Below are 14749 nucleotides of genomic sequence, written 5' to 3' on the forward strand. Positions count from 1 at the left end.
TGCTAGGTCATTGGTGGATGTTTTGGCGGGTCGGGGGTTATCCACCAAATCTTTAAGTTGTGCAGCACTATAATTAAGAGGGTGCCACCTCTCCATGTGTATAATTACCATAGCTATATTTTTTCTCGGTCCCTCTGGAGAGTTTATCGTGGCAGATGAGGCAGGTAACGTACCTGGCATTTACTTTCTTTTCATGAGGAGGTAAAGAAAAAAATTGCCAGATAAAATTTACTTTAACATGGGACGTCCTTGGCATTTCTTTCAAAAACGGCCTTGTCCCTTGCTCCTGTTCCTCGTCTTCCTCTTCTTTTTCCTCTTGTTGGAAGATGACCTGGCTAGTTGGTCCTCTCTTCTTTGGTGGTAGTGGAGGTGGTGGGGATCCACCAGCTGCAGCTAATACAAATGCAATGTCTAAGCAAGCAAAAACAGGTCTTTCTCTCATAAAAATGAAAGTCGGAGTTAGGAAAAAAGGTGGGACTTTCGTCATTTGGGAAAAAAAAATGTTCTAAACCAATGAAAAGTGTTTATTTTACGTCATATGATAAAGCGTTCCATCATTAGGAAACTAAAAGTAAAATGAACCAATGAAAAGTTTTATGAACTAGTCACATGACCTGTTATGCTTACGTTACGCGTTCCGCGCCACGCCTCGGATCGTTTCCGGGGCTTTGCGTTTCACGCCTTGGTTCGCATTACGTAGTAACGCGATACGTTGCGTTTACGCAACGCGTTACGATGTGGCTTTCTAACGCGGTACTTGCACTAACGGGACGTTTACCGGTTCGCGGACCGGCAGCGAAACAAGAAAATATAATTTAAACTAGAATATAAATTGAAATAAAAAAATAAAATACAAAAATATATAAAATATATTTGTGAATTGGAATAAGAATATATTTTACAGCTATAGATATTAGCTTTTAAAAAAACAATGAAATTCACTGAAAAAACCATAGGTTATAGACCATATATAGTTAGGGATTAGCATTTACACAACCTTGAAAATTCACTGAAAAAAACATAGGTTATAGACCATATATAGTTACGGATAAGCATTTACAAAACCTTAATTTACTCACACAAAACCATAGAAATTCGCATATATAGTTAGTTGCAATAACTATATATCGCGCACCCGCAATCCACTGCGGATGATGTCACATATTACATCATTCATGACATGGTCAGTGACATCACTGAGGACATCACTGATGACATCTCAAATGACATCACTGACAACATCACTGATGACATCATTCATGTGATAATACGATGAACCTCTTCAGACTCTAATATAACCTTAGATACACTCAGTGTGAACAGACACTCACAGACTGTCACTCATCCATGGAGTTACTCACACACCTAGTCAGTTATCCAAAGAATCAATCACACCTCCATTTCCTCAACTATACAGTTATACACACTTTGCTTATTCAAACATATACTAACACATATTTACTCTTTTACACAATCCTTGATTGAAGTTCACAATGATCCATACAGCCACTCACACATTCACTGGCCCTTATGCACAGTTATTTATATATGTCAACTCTCACATGTACTGTGTTTTACATATGTACTTACTTTGACATGTAGCACTGAGAAATCCATTCACTCACCAATACACTCATGCACACAGTCACCCGCCCATACAGCTGTTTCCACATGCACTTTTAAACCCATACATCTAGTGAATCAACTGCTCACACATCTATGCACAGAGTCACACACCTCCCAGCCACCCACACACACACTCAGTCTCCAATACAAATGCTTGGGCAACCAATCAATAACCCATATAGTTACTCATATAGCTACTGATCAACACATGCAGCAGTTTATAGAACAGATATAATGATGCACAAATTAAGACAGTTTAGTCACTAACCCATGCACTCAGTGAGACTCATTTAATCACTCTCTCATACAGTCAGCCATGCACCTACTAAATGCTACATCCAGACACTTATAAATCCACTCATTCTTTAATATGTAAGACATATTTTAACTTTACAGAAACATACAGTCACTGGATAATGTCATCAGTGATGTCATCAGTGATGTCACTGACCATGTCATGAATGATGTAATATGTGACATCATCAGCAGTGGATTGCGGGTGCGCGATATATAGTTATTGCAACTAACTATATATGCGAATTTCTATGGTTTTGTGCGAGTAAATTAAGGTTTTGTAAATGCTAATCCGTAACTATATATGGTCTATAACCTATGGTTTTTTCAGTGAATTTTCAAGGTTTTGTAAATGCTAATCCCTAACTATATATGGTCTATAACCTATGGTTTTTTCAGTGAATATATATATTCAATGAAAAAACCATAGGTTATAGACCATATATAGTTAGGAATTAGCATTTACAAAACCTTGAAAATTCACTGAAAAAACCATAGGTTATAGACCATATATAGTTAGGAATTCGCATTTAAAAAACCTTATTTTGCTCACACAAAACCATTGAAATTCCATATATAGTTAGTTGCACTAACTATATATCGCGCACCCGCAATCCACTGCTGATGATGTCACATATTACATCATTCATGACATGGTCAGTGACATCACTGATGACATCACTGATGACATCTCAAATGACATCACTGATGACATCACTGATGACAACATCCAGTGACTGTATGTTTCTGTAAAGTTAAAATATGTCTTACATATTGAAGAATGAGTGGATGTATAAGTGTCTGGATGAAGGATTTAGTAGGTGCATGACTGACTGTATGATTGAGTGATTAAATGTGTCTCACTGAGTGCATGGGTTAGTGACTAAACTGTCTTAATTTGTGCATCATTATGTCTGTTGTTCTGTAAACTGTTGCATGTGTTGATAAGTAGCTATATGAGTAACTATATGGGTTATTGATTGGTTGCCCAAGTATTTGTATGGGAGACTGAGTGTGTGTGTGGGTGGCTGGGAGGTGTATGACTCTGTGCATAGATGTGTGAGCAGTTGATTCACTAGATGTATGGTTTCAAAAGTGCATGTGGAAACAGCTGTATGGGCGGTTGACTGTGTGCATGAGTGTATTGGTGAGTGAATGGATATCTCAGTGCTACATGTCAAAGTAAGTACATATGGAAAACACAGTACATGTGAGAGTTGACATATATAAATAACTGTGCATAAGAGCCAGTGAATGTGTGAGTGGCTGTATGGATCATTGTGAACTTGTATCAGGGATTGTATAAGAGAGTAAATATGTGTTAGTATATGTTTGAATAAGTAAAGTTTGTATAACTGTATAGTTGAGGAAATGGAGGTGTGATTGATTCTTTGCATGACTGACTAGGTGTGTGAGTAACTCCATGGATGAGTGGCAGTCTGTGAGTGTCTGTTTACACTGATTGTATCTAAGGTTATATTAGAGTCTGAAGAGGTTCATCGTATTATCACATGAATGATATCATCAGTGATGTGATCAGTAATGTCAAATGAGATGTCATCAGTGATGTCATCAGTGATGTCATTTGAGATGTCATCAGTGATGTCATCAGTGATGTCACTGACCATGTCATGAATGATGTACTATGTGACATGATCAGCAGTGGATTGCGGGTGCGCGATATATAGTTAGTGCAACTCCGAAAACAATGATGTGTTTGCCACCAAATAACACATCATACTCAGTTTTAAGAACTTCTTGCATTCTCAAATGCACAAAGGCAAGCATGACATTGGAAACCATGCTTACTTCGTCAATGATAAGAAGTTTCATTTTCCTCAAGACTCTTGAAACTTCACAACAAGCATCCCCAGATAACTTGTGGTATTGTAATTTGTTGTCATGCTCCACTGGCAGCATCAGTAGACGATGCAAAGTAATACCTTTAATGTTATGTGCTGCCAGTCCAGTAGGAGCGGTAACAACACAAGACAATGATGTCTCAGTCCTTTCCTGCAAATAACAAGAAATTGCTTTAATAAGGAAACTTTTTCCAGTTCCCGCTTCTCCACTCATGTACAGTCGGACAGGCTTCAACGATGTACATGAGCACTCTTTCTTCTCATGACTTAATCCATGCTCAATTTGCTTGGTAACTTCATCATATATTTTCCTCTGCTCAACGTTGAGTTGTTTTTCCAAGTCTTCTAAGTTAACTGCATCCTCCTGAGCATGTGCCATGGCTCTTTCCACTTCATTCATAGCAGTGGCAGCTTCATTTTCGATAATAGGTCCTCCTAGTGGATCCTGACTCAATGAAACAGAACTCTGACTGTCCTGAGAACTGTCTCTGGCAATTTCGGCTGCAATAGTTGCTTCCTGCTCAATTTCCAAAGTCAACATTTCTTGATATTTGGGAAAAGCAGCACATTCTATGGTCTCCTTAGCAGCAGTGAAAGAGTCTTCGTAACAGAGGAAATCTCCAAGCAGTTCCTCGTCTGCACGCCAAGGCTTGAAAAGTTGCAAAAGTGCTAAATAGAAAAACTCCTTTTTTTCTGGAGATTCGCCACTCAATTTTCGATGGTTTACTAATTGGCATTTTCTTTGGTTGACCAGACATCCCTCACTTCCAATTACAGCATACACTCCTTTCTCAATATCTTCTTTGATGTTCCTCTTGAATATATAATTTTGGAGAACCTCATATAGACAAACATTCTCAAGGTGACTGCTTCGATTTGGATAATATGTATCCAACATGTTGGTCTTCAAAATGTCGGTACTGTTTGGTTCCTTTTCTGCCAAATACTCAATTTCCCGGACAGGTTTTAGAACTCGATTTCGCGTTGCAGCAAGACCAAGACTCGCCCAAACGATACTCCTGGATTTGGCATAGAAACTTGCTGAAGACAACCGGTCAGAACATTCGTAAGCTCCGATTTCTCGATGCGACAACATCTTCAGACTGAAACTGTACAACTTCTTGCTGAGGCTCTTTTCATGGGAAATGTCCTCCCACATATCCTTCAATTCTGTCTTTTCTTTTTTGGTGATGTAAGATGTCACATACCGAGCCACAGCCATACAGTTGTCAGCCACAAACTGTATATCCATGTTAGCATTCCACATGGACAAAATCACTGGGTTGTAGTCGTTGATGTACTTGGACTCTTCGTTCCTTTTCAAATTGTATGTATTTTTGGGTGATTTCCTCGTCACATTATGTCGCAGCGAAGACATCAAACTGTTCACTCTTCCTTTAGAAATCACCGGTCGTGGAAAGTTGAAACGACATTTGGTGTAGAACTTGTCCTTGTTTCTGAATTTACGACGACAGTACTTTCCACAACGATGGCTTTGGAAACGTACAACTTGTTCTCTTAGGCTTTTCTTCTCCGTTGCGTTTGGAACAGCACACGTAGAATACTGTTCTATGAAATTCATCACTAAGTCATCCGGATCTGTTCCAAATTTAGGTGCATCCTTGATCCACAACAACATATGTATATGAGGAGCACCTCTTGCTTGGTACTCCTTTCTCCAGAAGAAATCCAACACCTCTCCAAGAGGTGGATTCTTCTTATTTGTGATAAAAGACATCATAGCTTCAAATCTATGATTGAAGTACCTGCATACATTCACTGGATCCAAAGAACACAGTTCTCCAGGTGTCTTGAATTCAATGTTTTCAATATTTCCATTTGCCTCTCGTAGAAATTCAAGTAAGTCTTCCCAGCCATACTCGGCACAGCTCAGAGTAAGGAACCATGTTGGAGTTCCTAAGTTCCTCAGCATACATTTTAAATCACCATGACGACGATACCAGTACTCATTAGTACCACGCTGACACGCCATGAGATTAATTAGGTGAGAATCCAAAATACTGTCTTGGACATTGACTTTATGCATAACGTCACTTGCCGAGATGTTTCGCATCTGTATACCACTTTTTAAGATGTGGTTCACTGCATATGACAGTCCAGACAGATCGCTTTCAAACAGGAGATGAAACAAATAGGGAATGCATTGACGAAACCTAGGATCTTCTGCATACAATCGTAAAGTCCGGTATTCAGACGCAGGAATTTGATGAGGTCGCTCATCATATCTTCCTCCTTGACCTGTTGGAAATAGCTGTGGGAAACACCGAGCTTCTAAACTTTCCTCCAAAACACTAATGGGACTCCCTTTGGCTTGTTTCATTTGAAACAACTCAATTGCATTCCCCATGACTTCCTTGGAATGCAAAGGATGAACACTATAATGTTCATATATTTCTTCACTTTTAGAAGCCTCTACTTTCTCAATTTGGCCAGCACACAAATCGCTATCCTCTTCATCACTTACTTCCTCTTCTGCAACATATACATTTATATAGTACTTATTATTTTTCTTCAAATACAATGTTGCCTTTTTGACTTTCCTAACATCCACTAAATCTTGCCATATTTTCTTATTCTTTGTCGGAACCCCATTAACCAAGATAACCAGAGGTTCCTCTTCCACTTTTTCTACTCCAATTGTGTTAATGTTTTTGTTCAAATCTAGAGGCAAATAAACAACTCTTCCCTTTAATCCTCTCTGTAAATCTGATGGAGGCAACTTCCCTGTCTTTGGCTCGATTCTTACAATAGCCTGAAAGGGATGGATACTTTGAATCAAAATAGATTCATAAGTATTTAAATCCTTCAATTCAGAAGGAACCTCAACCAATTCCAGATTATTATGAACCGCCCTAGCAGGCATCTGGTTTTGGTTTAATTTGTTACAACAATAAGTACATACACGTTGATCCGATCCCAAATCAAAATAATTTTCTACCATCAAGTATGTGGCAAAATCCTTCCATTCACTATTATTTTCCCTTTCACTTTTTGCATATAAATCCACTAACTTAGTCTGATTCTTATAATAAGTGCGTCGACAACACACACAAGTGAAATTAGGCCTCTCACTTGATTTCATCTGAAACGTGGCAATTTCCTTCTGAAATTTATCTATACTAGAAACCTGTACATTATCTTCAACATTACCCTCTACTTCTGGGTCAATTTGAACATTCTCATCTTTACTACCAAAGTAACAAAACTCAATTTCTTCACAAATATTCTTGACATCTATTTCAGAACCATGCAAAAGAGCAGCACATAATTGTTTAAGCATAATTGCTGGACTCTTAGCATAATACAACATTCTCACTAATTTTCTCACTTTATTATGATGCACTGCTAGCATCCTGAAATGATGAAAAACACTCTGGCATACTCTCCTGGAAAGACAAGCCAGTGAATGACCACGCAAACCTGTCATTTGTCTCACTCTGCAAGGATCTAAATCTTGCAACAACTTCATTTTCTGCTTCAAACTTTTCTTATTAAATGTCCGTATAAAATCACAAAGCAAATTGATGGAAACCTGTCGCACACTGCAAATAGAACTACACTTCCAAATGTACACAGGTCCCTTAGGACGTCTTCCTAAAACCTCATTACCTAACACCTCGTCTGTCTCTGTTGTCACAAGTTTTTCTTTTTCAACTGGACAACTGCAAACACCAAATCATTATCCTGAAAATAACTCTCCTCATTAAAAAATGCCTCACAACTTGAACTATGCATCCATTCTCCGGAAAAAACTTCACAAAAGTTACTACGATTTACTACTCTCTTCCATCTACTATTTGATTTGAAATCAGAAATTACCTTGTTTAGTTTCATAATTCTATTGATTACCAAAATAAACAACTTTCGCTTAATTTCAAAAGCATGATCAATAATTTTCTCTACATTTTTCTTCTTCTTATAAAATGCCACTTTCTGTTGGCCTTTCTTAATATTTTTTAATAAATTAACTATTATCCTGTTGCGGAACATTCGTTTTCGAATGTTCCTAAACTGTTGTTTCCTTCTACTATCATGCACAGAGTTATCTCTTGCTCTACCAGTAACATTTTTGATTGGTCTTTCCTTTCCATTTAAATTGCTTTTCTTTTTCTGGACTGAAACATTTTTTGGAGAAATACTTTTTTTACTACAAATATTTCTTAAGAATGATTTCGTGCTCTTACCCGGAGCTTTCTTGGTGATTTCACAAGTATTTTGGGGAGAGGACTGCTGCAATAATAGATGATCTTGCTGTCTTTGACGTTTTCTAGCCTTTCTAATTCGATTCTTAGTTGGCATTTTTTTAATTTTGTAATGATCTGCAGTTGAATCTGTGGAAAATATAATAAAAAATGTTATTAACCACTATTACCAAACAGTATATGAATAACAGTCATCAAAAACTTAACACCCTACTTATTATTTAACATAACAAATCTTTTGCACCAGCACTGCGTCACAAAAATGACACACATTGGTACAAAACAGGCATACAACAATCATAAATCTCTCCCTAACATTTTAAATGATTGATTCAGGTTGACGATAAGGTGTGGCCTATCTAGAGGTTTGTTTGGGCCCAGATCTTTGGACTGGGGTGAATGGGTGTCATTGATCCACATTCAGTCCATCACCTGTTTTGTTTGTTTGAGGTGAGGCCAACACATGGTTGCAGATGAGATTTTCACTTGTTTAAGAAAACAAAGGACATAATACATGTGAAGGCCTAGCAATGAAGTAAGTCATGTCCACTTCACTCTTGAACAAAGGGCAGACCTCTTACACCTAAACTTCATCTGCACAATGTCATTCATAAACGTAGGAAACACTAGTGATGTAATTGAAAAATGTGAAGTTTATTTTCCTCATTTCAGAATTACATCACCTGTGTTTCCTCATTGACTTAAAATGTCCTTAATGCACATGAAAGCGTTTTTTAGAATGCCCTTGCACCATTTTTGGGTCCTTTTGAACATGGCTAAGTTACTCCCATAATCAAAATCTAAATTTGCCAAGCACAGGTGGGAGCGTATTTACAAGAAACTTGCCCCATGAAGAACGCTTTCCATTTAAAAAGGGAAAAATAACATAATAGACACTCAAATGCCTTATAAATATGGCCCAAACAACCTATGAAGCTCTAGCAGTACATATCCAGAAATTAAATTGATTTCAAAAATCGTTTTTAAACACAACATATAAATCAATTGTATACCTACATTCAGTTGGAAATGACTGTAAATGTCCTTGAGACACATGAAAGCGATTTTTTGAATGCCCTGGCACCATTTTTGGGACATTTTTAACATGACTATGTAACTCCCATAATCAAAATCTAAATTTGCCAAGCGCAGGTGGGAGCGTATTTACAAGAAACATGCCCCATGAAGAACGCTTTCCATTTAAAAAGGGAAAAATAACATCATAGACACTCAAATGCCTTATAAATATGACCCAAACAACCTATGAAGCTCTAGCAGTACATATCCAGAAATGTAATTGTTTTCAAAAATCGTTTTTAAAAACAACATATCTGTTTCAGCTTACATTAGAGACCATGGAATGGGCTCCATGTACAACAATAACTTGTGTTACTGCATGCCAGAATGCTAAACCGAATATGCAATTACAATTTCTCAAAGAAACAAAATCTATTTGTATATCACTTGAGACAAAAACACATTTTAAAAACACAGCTTTCTTCATCATTTTCTCCTTAAATCATACTATTCTCTATCTAAATTAAATAAATCTTTTCTCACCTTAGCAAATACTTTTTGAGTTTCAAAACAGTCTCAAAAATACACCAAATTGTCTTCAGCAGAACAAAGAGGATGCACTCCAGAGGCTGCAGCTATTGAAAGCACAGAAATACAGATATTCATTACACATATCTCTCATATTAGCCAATCATAACTCTTCCCTCACTTTTTTCAAATCAAAACCCTTCCCCTCTCTGCCCTCTCTGCCTTTTTTGCTTAGCAACCACCTCCTGAAAGACCTCTCATGTTTGCAAGTTCACACAACAATGTTTCAATTGAACTCTGAACTCTCAGTGCACCTGCGTATCCAGTGCAATCTTTCATTAAATGTTTCTTCCTTGACCATTCAAATTACATCTTTCAAAGAACACATCCATGCACCCTAACTTTCTGTTTTCAGAAATGAAAATACACCAATCACTGCTAATGAATCATTAGGACTGGAAATCCACAGTTTTTTTTCTTTACAAACTCCTACTGTTTCAACTGCCCTTTCATTACCACACTTCATCTGACTGCATCCCAACCTTCTCTCACCATGTTTAATGTCTGGATTGTTGGACATAGTTACATCTACTGGGCTCAAAGGTATGCTGAGAACAGAAATTTACTTAACCTCAATTTACAAGATGTGGAAATTAAGTGGTTGGGCCAAAGAGGATTAAAATGTCACCAATTGATACCATTGGTGAAAACCTTTATGCATTTGCCAAAACCTGACCTGTTAATAGTGCACTGTGGAGGTAATGATTTGGGCACTTTGACTGGGGTAGGTCTGGAAATGCTTTTAAAGGACACCTTTGAGCAATTAATGGCACTTTTTCCTCAAACTGCCTTGGTATATTCCAATATATGCCAAAGACAGAAATGGAGGTGGTACAACCAATTTTGTCCACAAATTGAGAAAGCGAGGAAGCATGTAAACAAATCTGTTTCAGCTTACATGAGAGACCATGGAATGGGCTCCTTGTACAACAATAACTTGCGTTACTACATGCAAGATATCTACAGAGGAGATGGAGTTCACTTCTCAGATGAGGGCAACAGAATTTTCATTTTGAATTCAAGACTGTGCATTGGTACCTACTTATAAGTACCAAAATGTACCATAAACCCAAAAGCTCTTCTCAGAGCTACCCTACATCTGATCACTCACAATTATTATTTTTCTCTAACTTTTTTCTGTAATTTTCAACAAACTACGCTCAAAGAGCGCTACCCGGTACGCGAACTGGAAGCTAACCGCGCAAAATTTCAAAAAAAAATGCACATATGGTCCTCCTCAGCCACCCTCAGAAAACCTAGGGGGTCAAAATACTTGTACCGTGCCCCCTTCTACCCATTCTGAACATTATTTGCCCTCCATTTTATATCTTAATTCGACCGAAACACAAAATGGTGGACTCCCGTTACGCTCCTAGTTCGCGGACCGGACCGCTTCCCGGGAAGCGGTCCAAAAAAAATGGTGGGAAAGTAATTCACAGAAAAACGACTGGAGACACTCTCACCAAATATAGATTAGCTCATACTACATAACAATCCCTTTCATTTTCACACATTTGATTGAAATTCCATTTAGCCATTAAGCCTGTAGACCTCTTTAAATACCGTGAGGTAAATTACTTCACAAAACACATCTGAAGTATTGGAATTGACAACCAATGAAAATGTTACTTTCATTTTCTACTTATATTACCTGACATTTGATTGGTTATATACCTGAATATATATAAAGGAAGAGAAGAAAACACAGCCATTTTGACTGCTACTTCTTGTTGTACATTACATTTGAATAGCTACTAAACACTTCAACTTGTTTGTGAAGGTAAGTTGTTATTTTTAAAAATGAAGTATATTGTGCACTATAACTTAATATGGTAGACTTTTTCTGATAGATATATACTATCCCTCTGTAGTAGTTATAGATTTAGATAGACTTCTCTGTTATAGTTATGAATGGAGTTAGGCCTCTCTTGGTTAAATCACATATACTTTTTTATAGTCCTATTTCCACTCTGATACTATACACTGCCAAAAGATAAATTCACTGATAAAAACTGCCTATCTAAAATTAATCCCAACAGTGCCCTATCTCTACTAATATATATTTTTTAATCCAAATTTCAGGCAAAATGGAAGGCGAGCAGCAAGTTCAATTTAAAATTGTACTGGAAGAGAGCAGCCAAGGAAAGATTGATGAATTTATGGATCAAAGTAGAGACCAGGAACTACTACAATGTGTTGAAGCAGTGGATAACCTGCTTAAAAATGAGGACATGTTACACCCTCATAGAATACAAAATATATTCAATGACAATTTTGAAATTTCTGACAATGAAATGTTAGAAAGTTTAATGAATTATGAAACACAATCAAAATAAAAAAAAATACTTTAAAAATAAAGAAAACAAAAAAAAATCAACAAAAACAACAAACAATTAACATACAGTATTAGAAAAGTCTATCATTCTTTTATCCTTATAGTACGCTGCCCAGAACGCTTTCCGGTTCGCGTACTAGGCGCTCACCACGCAAAAAAAAAAAAAAAAAAAATGTGTTTGCCCTGCTGGGCCCTTTTAAAACCTCCACATAAAACCTAGGGGGTCAAGAGGATCTACTATGCCCCCTTATGGTAATTTACCCCTTTGTTTTGGCCTCCTCTTGTCTCTCGATCCTACCGAGTGACAAGATAGCGGCCGCTCCGGACTGTTTAGAATGTTGACAGACACCGGAAAGCCAATCAGCTTCGCATCGCAAAGTTCCGTTACGCGAAAAGTACGCGAACCGGAGCGCTGTTACAGATATATATCTTATTTTGAACGTTAATTTCTCAAAATCCACTGGAGCACATATATTGAGACACAGCAAAGGCACATCGGGCTAACAGTCCCTACAATTTTGCCAAGTTTCGTGCAAATCCATTCAGCCGTTCGGGCTAAAAGTGAGGCCAACGGCCCTATGGAAATTAACATGGGAAAAACGCGTTTTGGGACCCCCCTTTTTTCTCGCCCCCCCCTTGCCGAACCCCCCCCAAATTTTCAGGGGCTACTCAGAAACAAAATGTGCCATTTTCCAGAAAATTTCAGCCAATTCCGTCCACAAACGCCAAAGTTATTAGACATAGAATTTTCAGAAATCCCATAGGGAAAAAATCCTAACTATATATACCTACTGGCGACCGCCAGTAGGTAATATATATATATAGGTTTTGTAAATGCTAATCCCTAACTATATATGGTCTATAACCTATGGTTTTTTCAGTGAATATATATATATATATATATATTACCTACTGGCGGTCGCCAGTAGGTATATATAGTTAGGATTTTTTCTCTATGGAACTTTTGAAAATTCTATGTCTAATAACTTTGACGTTTGTGGACGGAATCGGCTGAAATTTCAGGAAAATGGCACATTTTGTTTCTGAGCAGCCCCTGAAAATTCGGGGGGGTTCCGTCAAGGGGGGGCCGAGAAAAAAGGGGGTCCCAAAACGCGTTTTTCCCATTCATTTTTCCATGGGGCCTTTGGCCTCACTTTTAGCTCGAACGGCTGAATGGATTTACACGAAACTTGGCAAAATTATAGGGACTGTTAGCCCGATGTGCCTTTGCTGGGTCTCAATATATGTGCTCCAGTCGATTTTTGAGAAATTAACGTTTAAAAAAACAGATATATCTGTGACAGCGTCCCAGATAGCGCACCAGATCGCGTACTTTTCGTGTAACGGAGCTTTGCGTAGCGAAGCTGATTGGCTCTCCGGTGTCTGTCAACATTCTAAACAGTCCGGTGCGGCCGCCATCTTGTCTCTCGGTAGGATCGAGAGACAAGAGGAGGAGAAAAACGAAGGGGGAATTTAATGAAAGGGGGCAAGGTAGATCCTTCTTGACCCCCTAGGAATGATGTTGGGGTTATTAAAGGGTCCCGTGTGGCAAATAATAAGAATTTGATTTTTCGTGGTAGAAGCGCTTCTCGGTTCGCGAACCGGGTCGCAAACTGGTAGCGAAACGTGAATTTGCCATTTTGTGTTTCGATTTAATTAAATTACTAGGTATAAGGGGGTACGGGAGACGTATCCTGACCCCTTATGTTTTCTGAGGGTGGCTGAGGTGGCTCATATATGTTGATACATGTCTTCCAGCGGCTGTGCGTGAGCGTTTTTTTTTTTTTGCTGCATGACGTCTGTTAACGTTCGATTCGATGGAAATCAGGAACTGTTGACCGCCATTTTGTCACTGCGAGTAAATATTTTGTTAAAAATAATTGTTATAAATTATTCCTTATTGATAAACATTGTCTGCGCCATCTTGCCTTTTTTGCAATGCCACACTTTTGTTGAGCACGGCAGCCATTTTAGATGCCTTGACCAGACCTACTCTCTGCACGCCGCCGATCCTCAGCATGGCTCCCCACCTCGCAAGCATCTCCCCAACGCACTGGTAACCCCTCTCTCTCTCTCATGCATGGGCCAGAAACCTCCTCCCATCTGCGCTGTTCGTGAGCGTTTTTTTTTTTTTTGCTGCGTGCACCCCCGCTCTCTCTCTCATGCATGGGCCAGAAACCTCCTCCCATCTGCGCTGTTCGTGAGCGTTTTTTTTTTTTTTTTTGCTGCGTGACGTCTGTTAACGTTCGATTCGATGGAAATCAGGAACTGTTGACCGCCATTTTGTCACTGCGATTAAATATTTTGTTAAAAATAATTGTTATAAATTAATTCGTATTGATAAACATTGTCTGCGCCATCTTGCCTTCTTTGCAATGCCACACTTTTGTTGAGCACGGCAGCCATTTTAGATGCCTTGACCAGACCCACTCTCTGCACGCCGCTGATCCTCAGCATGGCTTCCCACCCTCGCAAGCATCTCCCCCACGCACTGGTCACCCCCGCTCTCTCTTTCATGCATGGGCCAGAAACCTCCTCCCATCTGCGCTGTTCTTCTCTGAGAATCAGACCCTGTGCCCGCCGACACCTCCCTTTCACCCTATTCACTACCGCACCCTCTGACACTCCTCTTCCTCTGTGTCCGATTGTCCAGGCCAGTCCCAGGCTATCACCTAGTCCTGCAGGTGTAGTTTATGGCCCCAGCTGTAGAGAATCACCCCTCTTCAAAGGAGTTACAGTAGATCAAGGCCCCCACCCGATGAGATCCGTCACACCACACGTGTTACTACTATCTGATAACCATC

This window comes from Lissotriton vulgaris, chromosome 4_1 (assembly GCF_964263255.1).
Source record: "Lissotriton vulgaris chromosome 4_1, aLisVul1.2, whole genome shotgun sequence".
NCBI lineage: Eukaryota > Metazoa > Chordata > Amphibia > Caudata > Salamandridae > Lissotriton > Lissotriton vulgaris.